At 37.3% G+C, this 14,354-nt stretch overlaps 1 pseudogene; it reads left to right on the forward strand.

Moving 5' to 3' along the window:
* The first annotated feature begins 13,150 nt into the window (after positions 1-13,150).
* On the forward strand, positions 13,151-13,240 carry LOC133752546 (U2 spliceosomal RNA; annotated as a pseudogene).
* Positions 13,241-14,354: the final 1,114 nt, after the last annotated feature.

Consider the following 14,354-nt stretch of genomic DNA (forward strand, 5'->3'; position numbering starts at 1 on the left):
TTAATTTATCTTTAAAGTCTCAATACCATCAGAAAAATTTTCATTCATGTCATGTATGGATTTCTTTAGTTTGCGGATTTGCTTCTGATCACTTTTGAGTAATCTTTTGATTAATCTTTTGAATTCTGTTTCCTAGTGTTTCATCAATCTCTTCATCTTCACATTCTAATATTGAAACGTCCTCATGTTCCTTTGAGGAGAAGGGTCATACGGTCTTCTTTATTCTTGTTTCTTGAATTTCTGCATTTATTTTTAAGCATTTTTGGAGATATTTGTTGATTTTTTTCTCTACTGGTTTTTATCTTTGAACTTGACTCTGTGGCTTAGTGGAATATCTGCACTTTCAGAGAATCCCCACAGGTATGCCCTGGGTATGGCCAGGGAGCTCTGGTCAGTGCTCCAGGGTAGGATGCAAATCCAGGATAACACCCTGGTTGGCTGTGGTAGATCTCCTATTGTTAATAGGAAGGGGAGAATGATCAGCTCTGTTTGTGTCATTGTGTTCTCACCTCCTCTCCTCTGTAGTGATCAATGCCCAGGTTTTAGACCCCAGTGTGTGCAACACTCAGCCATGCCACTGCATGCATTGGGCAAATGAACTGTTCTCACTCTGAGCACAGATACCCTGCAACCCACCCCAAGCAATCAAGGAACTCTGTGCAACTGTAGCCCCAGAATAATTTCCCTACAACACAGCAATACACCTTCTCTGTAGCCACCAAGTCCCCACAGTCTCAGCATACAAAACTCCCACAGCTGCTGGGTGCAGAGGTTCTGTTCCGCTCTGCCAGCCTGTCTGGTCCACAGAAAGGCAGGTGTTCCCCAAGCTGTCTGTCTCTAGGTGCTCCACCTAAGTGCCTTGAGCTGCAGAGCCTATGGTATGTTCAGAGGCTGAGGGTGCTGCACACTCATATGTGGGTGCCCAGCCACCTGTCTTTCCTCCCAGCCAGGCTCAAAGTCATTGAAGGCTGTGGATTTTTATGTCAGATAGAATCTCTGGATCATATGCATATACAAGAGTGACTGGCCACTGCCCCCAATACTGATGAAGAGATGGCATCCTGTCTCAGCCAGTTGCTGCAGGCATGCACGAGGGCTTCTGTAGCTGCTTCTCAAACCCAGAATGGTACCCACCCTCTCTCTGCTGGGTGCCTGGGTGCTGTTGTGAGGAGGATGGGGTGAGAGAATCCTGCCCCATTTTACTTCCACTGTTTCTGCGGGTACCCACTAATCCCTAGGACTCCAGGGTGGACTCATGCTACACTCGTCCTCTGACTATATCACAAATGGCAGGGTCACAACTACTTAAAAATCACCACTTGCCGCCTCTCAGGATACATACATATTAGCAGGAAGCTGGAATCAGGACACAAACCTATTCAATATATGATATACAGACATCTCATGTGGTATCTTAACTGCTGTACAAAACGCCTGCCTCTATCTGTCTTTTTAAAATGATATAGTTATCTACAACTTTTTATTTTTCTTATCCATACCTATCTTACAGACTGGCTATTATTTTTTAAGATTTTTTTTTATTTGAAAGACAGTTGAAAGAGTTATAGAGAGGCAGAGGCACAGAGAAAGAGAGAGAGAGAGAGAGAGAGAGAGAGAGAGAGAGAGAGAGATTGAGAGAGAGGGGGCTCTTCCATTCACTGGTTCACTCCCCAGCAGATGACCGCAATGGCTGGAGCTGTGCCCATCCGAAGCAAGGATCCAGGAACTTCTTATGGGTCTCTCAGATGGGTGCAGGGGCCCCAGGACTTGGGCTCCTACTGCACCCAGCAGAGAGAGGGTGGGTGCCATTATGGGTTTGAGAAGCAGCTACAGAAGCCCTCATGCATGCCCGCATTCAGCTGTTACAACTGAGGGACTGTTGGGAAACAGGACTGTGCAGCCCACACAGAATGAGGCATGTACAGTCAGGCGCAGGGGAAGACTGGAGCAGTACTGAGCAAGCCACACTAACTGGAGCACTCACTCTGGGACTGTGATGTTGTTAGCATTAGCCCCAAATGGAATAATACATCTTATTAAATTAAAAGATAAGGATACTTCAAAACTTTTATGCAAAAATAGAATTAAAATATGTTTATTTTGTTGCAAAAATTTTTGAAATTCATGCATATGCAGGGCCCTCAAAGTTTTCATGAAAAATATGAGTTATGAAACAACTATGAACAGATTTCAGCATTTGAACCAATATAAACATATTTTGAACTTATTTTTACACTTTTTTATTTTTTAAGATTTTATTTATGTATTTGAGGAGTAGAGTTACAGACAGAAAAACGTAGAGACAGAGAGAGAGGTCTTCCATCCACTGGTTCACTCCCCAAATGGCCACAATGGCAGGAGCTCATCTGATCCAAAGCCAGGAGCCAAGAGCTCCTTCCAGGTCTCCCACATGGGTGGAAGCAGACCAAGCACTTGGGCCATCTACTGCTTTCCCAGGCTATACACAGAGGGCTGGATCCGAAAAGGCACAGCTGAGCCTAGAACTGTCACCCACATGAGATGCTGGCCCTGCAGGCATAGGTTAGCTTACTACACTGCAGCACAGGTCCCTACAGAATTTTTTAAAGTAGCTTTATTTTTGAGACCTATAAGAAATGTCTGCTTCTGATTCATCCAGCAAAGCTGCTGTTTCATATCAAACTTTTTTAAAACTTTAATTTCATCCTAGTTAGAATTTCTGGGTTGTTATAAAGACTGAACAGGTGTGATTGTGCCCAATCATTTGGGCAATTGTTTCTATATGGTAGTGCCTGTCTTAAAAATCTTTTGTTTTTAAGCTCCCAAAGTTTTAGTGCATTTTTTATCAAAATTTCCAAGAGGACTTTAGAATGTGTACCTAGATGAACATAAAGATCTAAAAAGTTCTATTAGGAAAAACATTAGTAGTATTTGGTCTAAGAAAGAGAAATCTCTGGGTATCATGGAAGCATTTTCTTCCATATATGACATTAATAAAATGCTATATCATCCTCACCAACTAATTTTCTAGTACTACTAGCAAATTGACAAATTTAGGGATTTTTAAAACTTAGGATACTTGCTGTAGTAGAAATATGGTAGATAAGTACTCTAACATTAATGGAATAGAATAAACTAATATATTTTCATTCACTCATAAAGAAGCAAATAACTCAGAAACATTACATGGAACTTTCTCTGATTTTTTGATAAGGTGATCATAAGAGGTCCTTTTAAACTCCTTAGTGCGGTACTCACAGTTGTGAAAAGGATGATAATGAAGAGAAGAATAAAAATGAATGTGAATAAAAAAGAATATACATCATAAAGATTTGTTTCCCAAATGTCAAATGTCCAAATGATAAAGAATAATATTTATGATGAAAAGTCATATTTTAGCCAAATTTGAATTTTGCAAAACAGGCTTCTGATAATTTTTTCTTGGAACTTTTGTCTTTTGAATTTTTTAACAGATTTATTTATTTGAATGGCAGAGTTAATGAGAGGCAGAGGCAGAGAGAGAGAGAGGGAGAGAGAGAGAGACAGAGAGAGATCTTCCATCCACTGGTTCACTCCCCAGTTGGCCACAACGGCCAGAGCTGGACTCATCCGAAGCCAGGAGCCAGGAGCTTCTTCTGGGTCTCCCACGTGGGTGCAGGGGCCTAAGGACTTGGGCAAACTTCTACTGCTTTCCCAGGTCATAGCAGGGAGCTGTATTGGAAGCGGAGCAACTGGGACACCAGCCATCACCCATATGGGATGCCGGCACTGCAGAAGGCGGCTTTACCAGCTATGCCACAGAATCAGCCCCTTGAAATAATTAAATGCACATGCAAGATGAAGTTTTAGGTAATAATTTCAGAAATGCTGTATTTTGTCAGTTTCATGACTCAAAAATGATAATAGTAAAACTAATATTCCATATTATAAAAATTTTGAAAGCTTTAAATACATAGCATTTACTAGGAAAATGTAAAAATGCATAATTGCCACTTGTGTATTAATGAAATGTCAAGAAAATATTGCTGGGGTCATCACTGTGGCACAGCGGGTGTGTGTTTGTATGGGAGAGAGAGGGAGAGAGAGAGAGAGAGAGAGAGAGACAGAGAGAGAAATCACCCACCTACTGGTTGACTTTCCAGATTGCCAGAGCTGGATCATAAGGAAGTTAGGAACCAGGAGCTTCTCCCATCCTCCCCCACCCTAATTTGAGATTGCTACAGGGGCCCAAGAATTTGGGCCATCACCTCTTACTTTCCAGGTGCATTAGCAGGGTAGACGGATCAGAAGTGGAACAGCCAGGACTCAAACCGACACGCAAATGGAATGTCATTGTCACAGGTAGTAGCTCTTACCCACTATGCCACTACGCCAACCTCCTTCTATTTTTTTCTTTCTATGCTTTCCTTTTTCTAGCACCAGGGCTAGAAATAGCTTTAAAAACAGGCCAATATTTTGTTGAATTTGGGGAGTGAACCAGAAGAATGGGAGATCTCTCCTTGTCTCTCCTTCTCTCTCTCGGTAACACTGCCTTTCACACAACTAAATCTTTTTTTTTTTTTAATGTCTTCAATAAATGATGCTGGCAAAATTGATTGTATATATATAGAAGAATGAAATTATATCCATCCATCTCACCATATACCAGAATCAACTCAAGATGCAACAAAGACCTAAATTTAAGGTGTGAGACATTGAAATTTGTGGAAAAAATCATAAGAGAACCCTCAAGATGTTGGTGTATGTGACAACTTTATGGACAGGACCCTCAAAGCACAGGCAACAAAAGCAAAACTAAACAAATTTTATTGCAGCAAATACAGAAGCTTTTTCACAACAAAGGAGGTGATCAATAGAGTGAAGAGACATCAAACAGAATGATAAAAAAAAATTGTGAGCAATCTATCCAACAATGGATTATACCCAGAATATATCAGCAACTCAAAAAACTCAACAACAACAAATCAGTCAATCCACTTAACAAATAGGCAATGGACCTCAATAGACGGTTCTCAAAAGAACAAATGCAAACAGCCAATAGATATATGAAAAATGTTCAATATAACTAGCCATCAGGGAAATGCAATTCAAAACTACAGTGACATATGATGTCACCCCTGTCAGAATGGCTAAAATCCAAAAGGCAGAGAGTAATATATGTTGACAAAGATGAGGGGAAAAGGAAAGATTTACACATTGTTAGTAGGAGTCCAAATTAGTGCAGTCACCCTGGAAAATAGTGTAGAGATTTCCTTAAAAACACTCTAACTAAACCTGCCACATGACCCAGCCATCAAACTACTAGGTATATACCCAAAATACATGAACACACTGAACCAAAGATACCTACACCAACATGCTCATAGCAGAATTATTCACAATAGCTAAAATATGGGTTCAACCAAGATATCCATCATCAGATAAATGATAAAAAATTGTGGTATATATAGTCTATATATATAATGGATTATTATTCAGCTATAAATGGATTATTATTCAGCTAAAATAATTAAATTCTACCTTTTGCATCAAAATGGATGAAACTGTAGGACTGGAAGACATCATTTTGTGTGAAATAAGTGAGACACAGAAAGGCAAATACTACATGTTTTACCTTGTATGTGAGAGCTAAAATTTAAAAAAATAAATAAATAAATAAAAATAAAAAAGAAATGCTTGAGCATATCAGTATTGCTGCAAATATAATTTTTTAAAGTTTGCTTTAAGTCATTTTCAAAAAGCTGCTAAGAATGATATACTACTGTAATTTTAAAGATCAGTAATTATTTCAAGCTTTACTGTGTGTGGGTGAAATGGTCATCTTTCCATTTGATTATTGTTTATAGTCCTTGCCTGTTTTCCCACTGAACTATGGTCTTTTTACTTTTTGAATCCTTTATATAGTAGAGCATTTAGACAGTGACTGTAATGTAAATTAAAAATATGTTATCTCTGGGCCCGCACTGTGGCACAGTAGGTTAATCCTCTGCTTGCGGTGCCAGCATCCAACACGGGCACCGGTTCTAATTCCGGCTGCTCCTCTTCCAATCCAGCTTTCTGCCATGGCCTGGGAAAGCAGTAGAAGATGGCCCAAGTGCTTGGGCTCTTGCACTGTCGTGGGAGTCCAGGAAGAAGCTCCTGGCTCCTGGCTCCTGGCTTCAGATCTGCACAGCTCTGTCCACTGTTGCCACTTGGGGAGTGAACCAATGGAAGGAAGACCTTTCTCTCTGTCTCTCCCTCTCACTGTCTGTAACTCTACCTCTCAAATAAATAAATGAAATCTTTAAAGAAATATGTTATCTTAACAACTAAAATAAAAGGAACAGATTGACCTACAAAGAAGGAAAGAAGGAAAGAAAGAAAGAAAGAGAGAGAAAGAAGGGAGGGAGGGAGGGAGGAAGGAAGGAAAAAAAGAAAGAGAGAGAGAGAGGGAGGGAGGGGAGGAAAGAGGACAGCAGAAGAGAAGGGAAGGGAAGGGAAAGGAAGGGAAGGGAAGGGAAGGGAAGGGAAGGGAAGGGGAGGGGAGGGGAGGGAAGGGAAGGGAAGGGAAGGGAAGGGAAGGGAAGGGAAGGGAAGGGAAGGGGAGGGGAGGGGAGGGGAGGGGAGGGAAAACAAAAGAAATGAAGGGAGAATGTGAGGAAAGGGAGAAGGGAGGGAGTGAAGATGGTGATATTATATTCTTATAATTGTGTCTGTGAACAACATTGAATCTACTCCCTTTGTGTTACTTTTGTTTCATTTAAAAACAAATTTCCACCACTTTTGTGTTCTTAGAAATACCACATCCCTATTATGTTCCTCTTAAATGTTGCTAAAATTTAGATAATTAAATCATGTAGTCTGTTTAAAACAAGATTTGACTTGTTACAAATATTCAATGTATGTTATCTACATATAGGTAATTTGTGCACTATTACCTAGTGCTTTAATGAAATGATTTAGCCTATATTCTCACAAAACATGTAGGGTAAGACATATTACAGTTACTCTTGATATTGTATCAGTGTTAAGTGTGATGAGTCAAAGGATGCTTCTGTGACTTGTTTAACTCAAATAGCTTGAAAGTGGAAAAGATTTAAGATTTGAATTCAGAGCTTATATAATTGTTTTGTAGCTTAAATACATCACCATACTGTCTCTTACTTTGAAACCTATAGAGTAGATGAATGACACAAAACCAGATAATCATTAAGTGATGATGATGATTATGATTGATAGAAAGAAATGGAGGAAGAAAAGGAAGAAAGAAAGAAAAATAAAACAAGGACAATTCAAGAAATCAGAGTAGCATTATAGAATTCAGGTTAGTCTTGACTAACAGTATGCTTATAAATTTAAAGACTACATATAAAATCATATTTTTATATGGCAAGAATTGTGGAGTGCTAAATTTTTCTTCTTGTAACCTGAGCTATTAATTTTCTTTCCTTTACTTTGTTCAATCAAAGTGTGACCTTTTTTGGTTACTTGGGTAACAGCAAGGAAAAGTACACTGACCATTAAATTACTTGTGACAGTGGTTGTAGATGAATACAAATCTCTTTCCCTCAAGGACATGGTTTTGAAATCCAATACCAAGAATTAAAAGCTAAAAATTCTGTATGATCTATAGAATCAAATATAAAAGATAACTATTTATATACTCTTGGTTTTCAAAATTGCATTAATATTTGCGTTCAGACAAAAATTTTACCCTATAAGAATTCAAAAATGATTGAAGAATGTTGAAGGTTTTGTTTCAGGTGATTATAATGAGATGTTATCCTACAATAGGTTGGGATGAGATTGAAAAACATCACTTGTATTTTTATATGTGGTCCCTATATAGAAGAATATTCTTCTGGAGTTTTCTATAAGAGAACACTTCCAAGAGTGAATAATAACAATAATTCAGTTAGTACTTAATATTTAGAAAGCAATATTGAATGAATATATAAGATATTCAGAGTTGTTTTATATTGTATAATCTGAATTTCCTGTCTTGAATTTAAGTTATTATCACTTCACACTCCTGGAAATATTAACATCATCTTCATATAAAGATTATATTCAAATGCATTATCTGAATGGTGAGGAGGACAACAATTCCAAAATTAACCACAGTCATATTTTTTTTAATTATTCTTATTCTTTTTGTAGGTTTTGGATTTTTTAAATTGTTTTTAGAATATTTTAAATTCACTCTAGTTTATGGCGCCAGTAACCATCCTAGGCTGTCGTCATGAGCCATAAACTAGAGTGTCAATTTGTTGGGTCAACAACAGGAGCCACTGTGCACTTGCTCCTCATGTGGGATCTCTGTCCTTAATGTGCTGTACATTTTGATTTAATGCTATAACTAGTACTCAAACAGTATGTTTCACTTTGTGTTTCTATGTGGGTGCAAACTGTTGAAATCTTTATACTAAATTGATCTTCTGTATATAAAGAGAATTGAAAATGAATCTTGATGCAAATGGAAGGGGAGAGGGAGCGGGAGAGGGGAGGGTTGTGGGTGGGAGGGAAGTTATGGGAGGGGGAAGCCATTGTAATCCATAAGCTGTACACTGAAAATTTATATTCATTAAATAAAAGTTAAAAAAAAAGAATATTTTAAATTCACACCTATTAGAATGAAATATCTGGCCGGCGCCGCGGCTCAATAGGCTAATCCTCCGCCTGTGGAGCCAGCACACTGGGTTCTAGTCCCGGTCAGGGTGCCAGATTCTGTCCCAGTTGCTCCTCTTCCAGGCCAGATCTCTGCTGTGGCCCGGGAGTGCAGTGGAGGATGGCCCAAGTTCTTGGGCCCTGCACCCGCATGGGAGACCAGGAGAAGCACCTGACTCCTGGCTTTGGATCAGCACGATGCGCCGGCTGCAGTGGCCATTGGAAGGTGAACCAACAGAAAAAGTAAGACCTTTCTCTCTGTCTCTCTCTCTCACTGTCCACTCTGCCTGTCAAAAAAAAAATGAATGAAATATCATAAAATCATCAAATTGTGTACATTTAGATAATAAATTTTATCATCATAATATTTTACCTATCATCATATATATCATAACTTATTTTGTACAGAGATTTACCATAATGTAAAATAGAAAAGTCTCATATCAAATAGGTTATCATTGCTCTAAAAATATCAAATATAATTTTAAAAGAATTTTTGTAAGAAAACTTGTTGTTATTGAAGTTCCTTTAAAAAGATAATTTACAGAAATCATGATAATATTTTTTTGTTAAAAATAAAATATACATGGTTTAACCAGTTTGCATTCCCACCAACAGTGGGTTAGTGTCCCTTTTTCCCCACATCCTCTCCAGCATCTATTGTTGGTAGATTTCTGAATGTGAGCCATTCTCACCGGGGTGAGGTTAAACCTCATTGTGATTTTGATTTGCATTTCCCTGATTGCTAGTGATCTTGAACATTTTTTCATGTGTCTGTTGGCCATTTGGATTTCCTCTTTCGAAAAATGTCTATTGAGGTCCTTGGCCCATCTCTTAAGTGGGTTGTTTGTTGTTGTGGAGTTTCTTAATCTCTTTGTAGATAACGGTTATTGACCCTTTATCTGCAGTATAGTTTGCAAATATTTTTTCCCATTCTGTCGGTTGCCTCTTCACTCCCATGACTATTTCTTTTGCAGTACAGAAACTTATCAATTTGATGCAATCCCAAATGTTAATTTTGGTTTTGACTGCCTGTGCTTCTGGGGTATTTTCCAAGAAGTCTTTGCCTGTACCTATATCTTGCAGGGTTTCTCCAATGCTCTCTAATAATTTGATGTTTTCGGGTTGTAGATTTAAGTCTTTAATCCATGTTGAGTGAATTTTTGTGTAAGGTGAAAGGTAGGGGTCTTGCTTCATGATTCTGCATGTGGAAATCCAATTTTCCCAGCACCATTTATTGAATAGGCTGTCCTTACTCCAGGGATTGGTTTTGGATCCTTGATCAAATATACATTGGCTGTAGATGTTTGGATTGATTTCTGGTGTTTCTATTCTGTTCCATTGGTCTATCCATCTGTTTCTGTACCAGTACCATGCTGTTTTGATAACAACTGCCCTGTAGTATGTCCTGAAATCTGGTACTGTGATGCCTCCAGCTTTGTTTTTGTTGTACAAGATTGCTTTGACTATTCAAGGTCTCCTGTGTCTCCATATGAATTTCAGCATCATTTTTTCCAGATCTGCGAAGAATGTCTTTGGTATCTTGATTGGTATTACATTGAATGTATAAATTGCTTTTGGGAGAATAGACATTTTGATGATATTGATTCTTCCAATCCATGAGCATGGAAGATTTCTCCATGTTTTGGTATCCTCTTCTATTTCTTTCTTGAAGGTTTTGTAATTTTCATCATAGAGATCTTTAACGTCCTTGGTTAAGTTTATTCCAAGGTATTTGATTGTTTTTGTAGCTATTGTGAATGGGATTGATCTTAGAAGTTCTTCCTCAGCCATGGCATTGCCTGTGTATACAAAGGCTATTGATTTTTGTGGATTGATTTTATATCCTGCTAATTTCCCAAACTCTTCTATGAGTTCCAATAGTCTCTTAGTAGAGTTCTTTGTGTTCCCCAAATACAGAATCATATCATCTGCAAAGAGGGATAGTTTGAGTTCTTCCTTCCCAATTTGTATCCCTTTAATTTCTTTTTCTTGCCTAATAGCTCTGGCTAAAACTTCCAGAACTATATTGAATAGCAGTGGTGAGAGTAGGCACCCCTGTCTGGTACCAGATGATGTTGGCCATGGGTTTTTCATAAATTGCTTTGATTGTATTTAGGAATGTTCTTTCCATAACCAGTGTGCTTAGAATTTTCATGTTGAAAGGGTGTTGTATTTTATCAAATGCTTTCTCTGCGTCTATTGAGAGAATCATATGGTTTTTCTTCTGCAGTCTGTTAATGTGGTGTATCACATTGATTGTTTTGTGAACATTGAACCATCCCTGCATACCAGGGATAAATCCCACTTGGTCTGGGTGGATGATCTTTCTGATGTGTTGTTTCATTCTATTGGCCAGAATTTTATTGAGTATTTTTGCATCTATGTTCATCAGGGATATTGGTCTGTAATTCTCTTTCAATGCTGCATCTTTTTCTGGCTTAGGAATTAAGGTGATGCTGGCTTCATAGAAAGTATTTCGGAGGATTCCCTCTTTTTTGATTGTTCTGAATAGTTTGAGGAGAATTGTAGTTAGCTCTTCTCTAAATGTCTGGTAGAATTCAGCGGTGAATCCATCTGGTCCTGGGCTTTTCTTTGTTGGGATGGCCTTTATTACTGTTTCAATTTCTGTCTCAGTTATGGGTCTGTTAATGTTTTCTATGTCTTCCTGGCTCAATTTAGGTAGGTTGTAAGTGTCCAGGAATCTGTCTGTTTCTGATTGATTTCCCTGTTTGCTGGCATACAAGTCCTTGTAGTAATTTCTGAGGATTCATTTTATCTCTGTGGTGTCTATTGCTACGTTTCCTTTTTCAACTCTGATTTTATTGATTTGGGTCTTTTCTCTTCTTTTTTTTTAGTTTGTTGGGCCAATGGGGTGTCAATTTTGTTTATTTTTTCAAAAAACCAGCTCCTTGTTTGGCTGATTTTTTGTAATTTTTTTTTTTTGATTCACTCGTGATGATTTCTTCTCTGATTTTAATTATTTCTCTTCTCCTACTAGATTTGGGTTTGGTTTGCTGCAGATTTTCTAGATCCTTGAGGTGACTTGAAAGCTCATCTATTTGGTGCCTTTCCAATTTCTTGATGTAGGCACCTATTGATATAAACTTTCCTCTTAACACTGCTTTTGTTGTATCTCATAGCTTTTGGTATGTTGTGCTTTTATCCTCATTCACTTCCAGAAAATTTTTGATTTCTCTTTTTATTTCTTCTATGACCCATTGTTCATTCAGGGTCATGTTGTTCAATCTCCATGTGTTTGCATATGCTCTAGGGAAAAAACGATCCATCATGGGAAGCGGGATACACAGCAGACTCATAGAATGGCAGATGTCCTAAATTACACTCTGGCCTCAGAATCAGCCCTTAAGGCATTTGGATCTGGCTGAAGAGCCCATGAGAGTATTTTAGGCATGGAAAACCAAGACACTCTGGCAAAAAAAAAAAAAAAAAAAAAAAAAAAAAAAAAAAAAAAAAAAAAAAAAAAAAAAAAAACAACAACAACTAAATGAAAGATCTCTGTGAGTGAGATCCCAGTGGAAAGAATGGGGCCATCAAAGACATCAAAGAAGGAGGTACCTTTCTCTGAAGGGAGGAGAGAACTTCCATACATAAACCAATTCTGGTTAGTACTTACACCTTGAAAACAAGTGCGAATCAGTTACCTGAAATGTTACTTATCTAGGGAACTGCTAGTATGACCAAACAGAGAATATTTAAACTCTGTATTTGACAAATAAATTATTCTTATGAATTGCAAAATATTTAAAGTCGTGTCTTTCATTGAGATTATGAAAAGATACCTTTAAAGTTATGTTTTAGAAATAGACATTCTAAGGAATCATAAATATCCATAATGGAATTATAGTGTTCTACTATAAAAGAAGGGGTGCCAGTCAATTCACAGTAATAGAAACATTGCTTTTGCTGATTATAGTCTTTTTCAGAAAATATTTTGTTTATTTGAGAACTACAGACAGGGAGAAAGAGAGAGGAAGATCTTCTATCTGTGTGTGCGCGTGTGTGTGTAAAGGGGTATCTGTGTGTGTGTGTGTGTGTGTATAGTCATATATAAAGCTATGTATTTTTAATAAATGACCAAAATGGTTGGAGCTGAGCCTAACTGAAGCCAGGAGCCAGGAGCTTCTTCTAGGTCTCAGTACTTGGGCCATCTTCCTTTGCTTTCCCAGGCCATAGCAGAGAGCTGGATCAGAAGAGAAGCAGCCAGGATAGGAACTGGCACCCATATGGATTGCTGGTTCTGCAGGCAGAGGCTTAGCCTACTATGCTACAGCAACAGACCCTGATAACAGGTTTAATTGGCCTATTTTAAAATATACTATTTCCATTCATTAAAATTATGTATTAAATTGAGAAACGTACCTATGTTTTGAACACATTTTGAACATACTCATCTCTCTAAACTACTCAGTACTCAAGGAAGATATTGGATTCCATGGTCTTTCATGATATGCAGTGCAGAACCAGAATAAAAAATGTCTTTTCTTTAAAGTTTATTGCACACATCGCTTCTCGGCCTTTTGGCTAAGATCAAGTGTAAAGTTTATTTCACAATAAAGTGTTAAAAATATTTTATAATACAGTGCTATGTTTTTAATTAATAGAAAACAATATAAACTATCACATTACAAACAGGAATGAACATATAAATAATATAATTGAGTAGGAATGTAGGATTTAGAACACATTCACTTGAATCTCATGTTACTTACATTCATTCAATGGCAACTTTTTTGATTAGTCAATTCATTTCTGTTTTAACTGATGAAAAATGAAAATAAGCAGCCTAATTTATTTTACACGGTATCAAAAAAAGAAGCAAGCAAAATATGTGTTTTTGTATGAATTAATTTTTTAATATTTGTTCTAATTCACATAGAAAAAATATTTGTTTCTTTTTTTCTGAATTTTGTGTCCCTTTCATCATTTGACTATATTCTTCTGCCAGATAAATTGAAACTTGTATTTTAAAATCATTGCATATGACAATTTCTACAAAATTAATTTAAAAAACTTTCAAATGTATAAACTAAAAAATACTAAATTCTGGCTTCTTCAGCACAAGCAGAATAATAAAATATGGAATGCTAAAATGCACATAATATTTGTATGTTTTTCAACTCTATAATATTAATCATGACCATTAGGAATATTGTATAGTCTAACAACATTGCAGAGAAATGATTATCACATCAGAAACTCTCAAAAATATGTGAGTATAAACTAAAAATTATTTTTCTATGACTTTACTTGCATATGCTTTCATCCATTATATACATATTCTAAAAAAGATGGTAGGGGCATGCATTTGGCACAGAAGTTAACTTGACACTTGCATGTCTGTATTTTATGTTGGAGTGCCTGTGTTGGTATCCTAGCTCTTGCACTTCATATCCAGCATCCTGATAACATGCATCCTGGGAGGCAACAGGTGGTGGCTCAAGTACTTGAGTCACAGCCATCCAGGGCCCAGAATTGTGAAGTAATGGGAAATCTAAATGGGGATTCAGTCTCTTGACTTCAGTCTGTCCCAGACCTGTCTGTGTGAACCAGCAGATAGAACATCTGTTTGTGTTTGCTTGTATGTATGTGTGCGTGTATGTGTGTAAAATATGTGTATGTATGTGTGTGTGTGCGTAAAATATGTGTATGTATGTGTGTGTATATATATAAATGTGAAGACATATATACATCTATATATTTTAATA

This window comes from Lepus europaeus, chromosome 2 (assembly GCF_033115175.1).
Source record: "Lepus europaeus isolate LE1 chromosome 2, mLepTim1.pri, whole genome shotgun sequence".
Lineage (NCBI taxonomy): Eukaryota > Metazoa > Chordata > Mammalia > Lagomorpha > Leporidae > Lepus > Lepus europaeus.